Source organism: Onychomys torridus, chromosome 7 (assembly GCF_903995425.1).
Source record: "Onychomys torridus chromosome 7, mOncTor1.1, whole genome shotgun sequence".
NCBI lineage: Eukaryota > Metazoa > Chordata > Mammalia > Rodentia > Cricetidae > Onychomys > Onychomys torridus.
Genome location: NC_050449.1, coordinates 35,690,997 through 35,696,729, shown reverse-complemented (window position 1 = coordinate 35,696,729; position 5,733 = coordinate 35,690,997).

Sequence of the window (5,733 nt, the reverse complement as noted above, 5' to 3'; positions counted from 1 at the left end):
TTTATATAATTTTTTCCCAGGCAGGCCTGTAGCCCCCAAAATTGGAAGGCTGAAGCAGAAGTATTATTGTAAGTGTGAAACCATCCTGGGATACATAATTAGTTTGTATATATCTGTTTGACCTTGAAACATAGTGAGATTATATCTCAGAATCCATCCCCTAAAATCACTTAGAGTCATTTAAAATACATACTGAAATACAAAAAGTCAGCACTGATTTAAACACATGTACATGTACATGTACACACATGCATGCATATACAACTACTGACCAAGAAAATGAGATCCTTCTCTACCTTCCCCAGGCCCCATCCTGTGGTTGAAGCTGCTGATAGCCTCCCTCCTCTTCAACTCTCAGGAAGTCACAGTGGCCATCTCATGCTGAAGCTGGAACACATTTTGCCCAATTCATCTTGTGTGCATATCCCACCCCAACACATTCATTCTTCAAAATCAAGAACATGGGCAGAGGTCCCTCCCCCACTACTGGCATCTATTCCTAACCCACTGTGATACAGTGTAAACACCACTATTTAATGAAGAATGGGGGTGGCCAAAGCTGGATGTCAGAGTGAAAACAGAAGAAATGAATCAGAAGAGCCAAGAGAGCCCAGGAGCATTTTGGGAGCCTCTCCATAATACATTGTGGGGAAATTCTATTATATTTAGACAGATGGATTTGACGAAATTCTTTTATAAATCCAAATAATCAGCAATTTCAACATTGTTGGATCTCACACCATTCCTATGACAAGAGCTCACATAAAGCTCATACAGCTCTTCAAAGCATATGAATACAGAGTGCCTGCAACCCACACTGACAGCCCTATGTCAGGCATGGAGACAATCTTCTGTCATTGCAAATGTGGCCGCAGCTCCATTCTAACTTTTCAGTCTCAAAGATACCTAGAAGAACCAAGGTCAAGGGGGAGCAGCCCCACAGGCTACCCTGGAAAAGATGGATGCCTTTTGAACCAGGAAGTAAGAAATCAAAAGTTGTTCTGGCCATAGATGGGACAGTCTTGAAGAATATCTCCATCAGGCTTCAGAGTCTGTCCATCAGTCATCTAGTAGGTTGACACCTTCTACCAGCAAATTCTGTCTCCATAGTGTCTTCTTTCAGGAGCTGTCCATCTGGGGACAAATGCCCCAGTCCTGGTGGGAACAGAAGCCATAACTGTTGACTGTCACTGTGAGGTCATTGTTGTTAGATACATTAGTCACTCCTGCAGCACTGTGACCATAGCACCTGACAAAAACAACATGAAGGGAAGAATTATTTGGGCTTGTGGTTTCAAAAGGTTTCAGTCCACCAGGGCAGGAACATTCATGGAAGTTCACGATGGTGGGAGTGTGCAGTGGAAACATTCACAGCACAGAGGACCAGAAAGGAGAATCTGTGACAGAAGGCAGAACCTGGGTATAGCCTTCAAAGTTTCACCCTTAATGACCCAATTCTGCCAGCCAAACTCCATCTCTAAGGATTCTATAACCTCTTCAAACAGGTCTACCACCAAAGGGACACTTATTTCAAGCAAAAGCTTGGGTGGAAAGCATCAAGTCTGAGCTGTAAGAAGAGTTTTTACACTTAGTTTTGAGATGACCCAGCAGACACCATAACAGGCTGCTCAGTATTCTCTCAGAGATCAGGCCTCAATTTCAGTTTCTTGGGACTGAACAAGCAGTTTCTGAAAGAGCCACAAAGAAAGCCACAAAGAAAGGGCAATTAGTCACTGGTGCCTCTGACCACAGGGACAATGGAGATAGGACGCACCAAGCATGGTCTACTGAGCTAACCCCCACAGTCAGTGCATACTAGGCCAGCCAGCCTCCACAGTAGCTCAAGGACAAAGCCTTGGACTTGTCCAGGCCTGCCCCAAAATGGAAAACTGTAGCCCTAATCAGCCTCTGGCTAGCCCTGGCCAATTAGAATATATTAATATGATTGCTACTTGCTTAAGCCAATCATACCCAAAATGACCTAACTGCTCTAGGACCTCCCTTTAGCTGTGCTTAAAAGGAACCTGCAAGCTCCTCTCAGGGTCATTGTCCTTTTGCCTTTGTGTGGGATGGTGGGCCCCTGTATATTGGAATCTTTCTTGAGATAATAAATGCTCTTGCTGATTGCATATGTGGATGGTGGTCTTTTGTGGGACTTCTCCCTAACAGTTTCTTGAATGATAATGTGCCACATCTCTAGAGCCTGTCATTTCTCCAAGGGCCCTTTTTAGCTTTAATCAGGAGATTGTTCCTAAAGCCCAAAGCCTAGCATAAAGTGTGCTTTTTGCTTCTATGCTGACTTCCAAGCCCCCACAGCTGTCAGAATAAGAAAATAAGTGCTGACAGCCAGAGGCCACAGGCTTGGCCTGCAGCCACATGGTGCAGGCCAGATAGGCGCCCCTAAGTTGAGTAAGTACGAGGTGGAGAGATGGGAGAGAAAGAAACAGAGTGCACTGTTCATGTGCTGTGGAGAGAGGCAGAACTGGAGCTGTGAGGAACAAGCTGATGTAGGAGGCAGCCTGTGCTGCCACAGAATGTCTGGGTCCATGGTTCTAACACAGCCAGGGTCTGTGTTGATGTCTGTGGACCCCTGGGGAAGCACCGCACCCTGGTAGGACATACTTGGTGGACCAAAGCTGCTCACATCATAATGGCCGGGAAGCAAAAGAGGAAGGCAGAGACTCTGGAGTCCCAATACACATGTCTTCAACAACCACAAGACTTGTCATCACTAGGTCCTATCTCAGGAGGGACCGTCTGTCCCTAAGGATCTGCAGGCAATGAGTGGTTGCTGGGTGAGGAAGAGACATTTTCTTCAGAGGTGAAGCCACTGGTAAGATGTCCGTGCTTCTGTCAGCAGATCCAGTGAAACTCAGTGGAGCACTTAACAAAAGATATGAGAGGAGAAGGGTGACTGACTGGGAAGGGAGGCAGGGTCAGCATGAGTGGGAGAGGGGCAAGAGAGAGTAATGGGAGTAAACATGATGCAAATGCATTATATACACAAGTGAGAATGTCATAATAAACCCACTATTCATAATTACTAAATACTAGTTTTTTTTAAAAAGATGCAATTTTGGGCCAGGCAGTGGTGGCACACACCTTTAATCCCAGCACTCAGGAGTCAGAGGCTGGCAGATCTCTGTGATTTCGAGGCCAGCCTGGGCTATAAGTGAGTTCTAAGAAACACTCCAGAGTTACACAGAGAAACTCTGTCTCAAAAAAAAAAAATGGAATTTTTCATCATCCCCTAGGAGTCCCAAGCTAGACATTATGCCTTTAACAAAAGGGAAACATTTAAGATGCTAACTATAGAAAGTGGTAGATTGAGGAGGGAAAAAAAGGTGGTATATGATACAAAATGTGGTATATGTAGCATATGTACAATATGATTCATCCATCCATGCCTTGTGACTTTGTAGGCACTTTCTTTTCTCAATGAATAATATTCCATTGCATGGATGTACCTCCTGTAGGTCCACATTTACTATTTGAAGGACAACTTGGTTGCCTCTGGAATGGATTGGGGTGGTTATGCTTTTAATTACCAATGAGTCTTCTCTCTGCATGTTTCTGTGTGAAAGTGTGTTCTTATTGGGTCAGCAACATCAACTGATCTAAAGAACCTGAGCGAGTGTGTACAGATGATAGCTTCAGAGTAAAGACAGGATGTGTACCTAAAACACAGCCAAAATTGTTTCCTTGCTTTCTCTCCACCTGTAATTTACCTATGGAAGTTTCTCCTACCAGATGAATACACATGTGTGTCCATTAGGACTGCCTTCTGCCACTGTTTTCCTCCTATATTTTATTGCCATTGGCCTGAAAACTGGTTGAGTACTCTGTTGCAGGTGCCTGCCTCTGAACACATCTAAAGTTAGAATCGGTCAGATTCGGGAACATCCATTATGCTTTTTTTTTTTAAAGAATAATTTTTCTGTAGGAAGTGTCAGTGTGTTGTTACAGTGAGAAATTATAACCACATGGATGATGGGCTGCCAGTCATATGCACATAAAGTTGCAAACTGTGTGTCCCGCAGGTGTTTGGACACACTTGTGATGCCAGGCCTGCACTAGGAGCATTTCCTTTTCTTGTTACCCACTTTTGACTCTTTGTTTAGCCACTTCAAGGAAATCTGCATATGGTGCAAGTTTCTTTAAACCAGTTCCAAATAGAATGTTTGTTTCCAATTTAAAAGCCACACTTTACCCAGTGCTTACTTAAGAGAAGAAACTGCCAAACTCTCTTCCAAAAAGGCTGCACCATTCTGTGTTCCCACCAGCAATGAGTCAGACTTCCTGTTGCTCTGCCTCCTCACCAGCATGTGTTATTGTCAGCTTTTGCTTTGGATGTTAGCCATTCTATTATGCATTTAGTAATGCCCCATCATAGGATTAATTTTCAACTCTCTAATAACACAGTGTCGCCTATCTTTAATATTTATTTATTTATTTATTTATTTATTTATTTAATATGCAGGGGTAAATCATTCATGGTGTGTATATGGAGGCCAGAAGACCACTGTTGGGAGTCAGTTCTCTCTTTCTATGATGTAGATCCCAGGGATTGAACTCAGTCTTTCAGGCTTGGTGACAAGAACTTTTATCCTGTGAGCCATCTCCCTGGCCTTTAGTCCATTTTTAATGTGCATTGTTTTGTTTGTTTTTGGAAAACATACCTTGAAACTCAGACTCCTCTTTGGCCTCACCATCCATTCCTCAAGGCATTGGCCACGGTTCAAATGGGCCCAAAAGCCTTCTAAAGTTCACACCATGACACATACATTGCTGGTGTCCAGAAGTTGGACTCTTCAGGAAGGAACTGGGATTTAAAAACATCACATGGTGGAGGCAAGATGGCACTGGTGGGTTTATCAGAATAGAGAATCGAGCTAGCACAATTGCTGTCTGTCTCACCACATCTTCTCTACCATGTTGGAAGACCCTCATTAATGCTGGCTTTTTGACATTAGGCATCTAGATAAAGACAGCAGCATAGTGGAAAAGCACTGGCTACTGCCTGGAGAGGCTGAGAGCATCGTGAGGGAAAAAGAATATCTGGGTTGATATTTGAAAACATCCCACTTGTGTTTGGATCCTCAGCACCAAGGTGTTTCTCCTGTTTCTTCCTCACTGCTCCTCACCGGCTTTCCTTCCCTCACTGTTACCTCCTACAGGTGATTTCTGCTTAAGGCCCAAGCCCTAGCCAGCAGCTTAGCTTCCTGGTGTTCCCTTATTCGTCCTACAGTTTCATCAATCCCTTCCATACAGCTGCCTCCAGATGTACACCACTGAACTGGTAACTGTGTCCTCACCTCATGATCCCTCCAACACCTTCTGGGCATCCCAAATTCAAGTTGGCGATGACAAAACTATTCTGCTTCCTCTCCAGTCCTGTTTCTTTTGCTAACATCCAATGTCTTCTTTTCTATTAATGGCATCACAAGGAAAAGACAGATTCTGTCAATTTTAGGAGACCATGGGAGTATACAGCAGGTGACAACTAGTATTTAACAGGTAGATCCACCAGCTGATGGGGAGGCCCAGCTGGAAAGACCATGGAGTCACTGACTGTAAATGACTGGTTGTTTCTGTCTGTAATTTTTCTCATGTGCCACTTCATTTCTTCCCTTATAACATCTATGGGTATTTTCCCCACTGCCTGTGTGTTCATTTCATAAAAATATTCCATCTTTTGGGTACATACATAGCTGTGGATGGTCAGGAAGATGA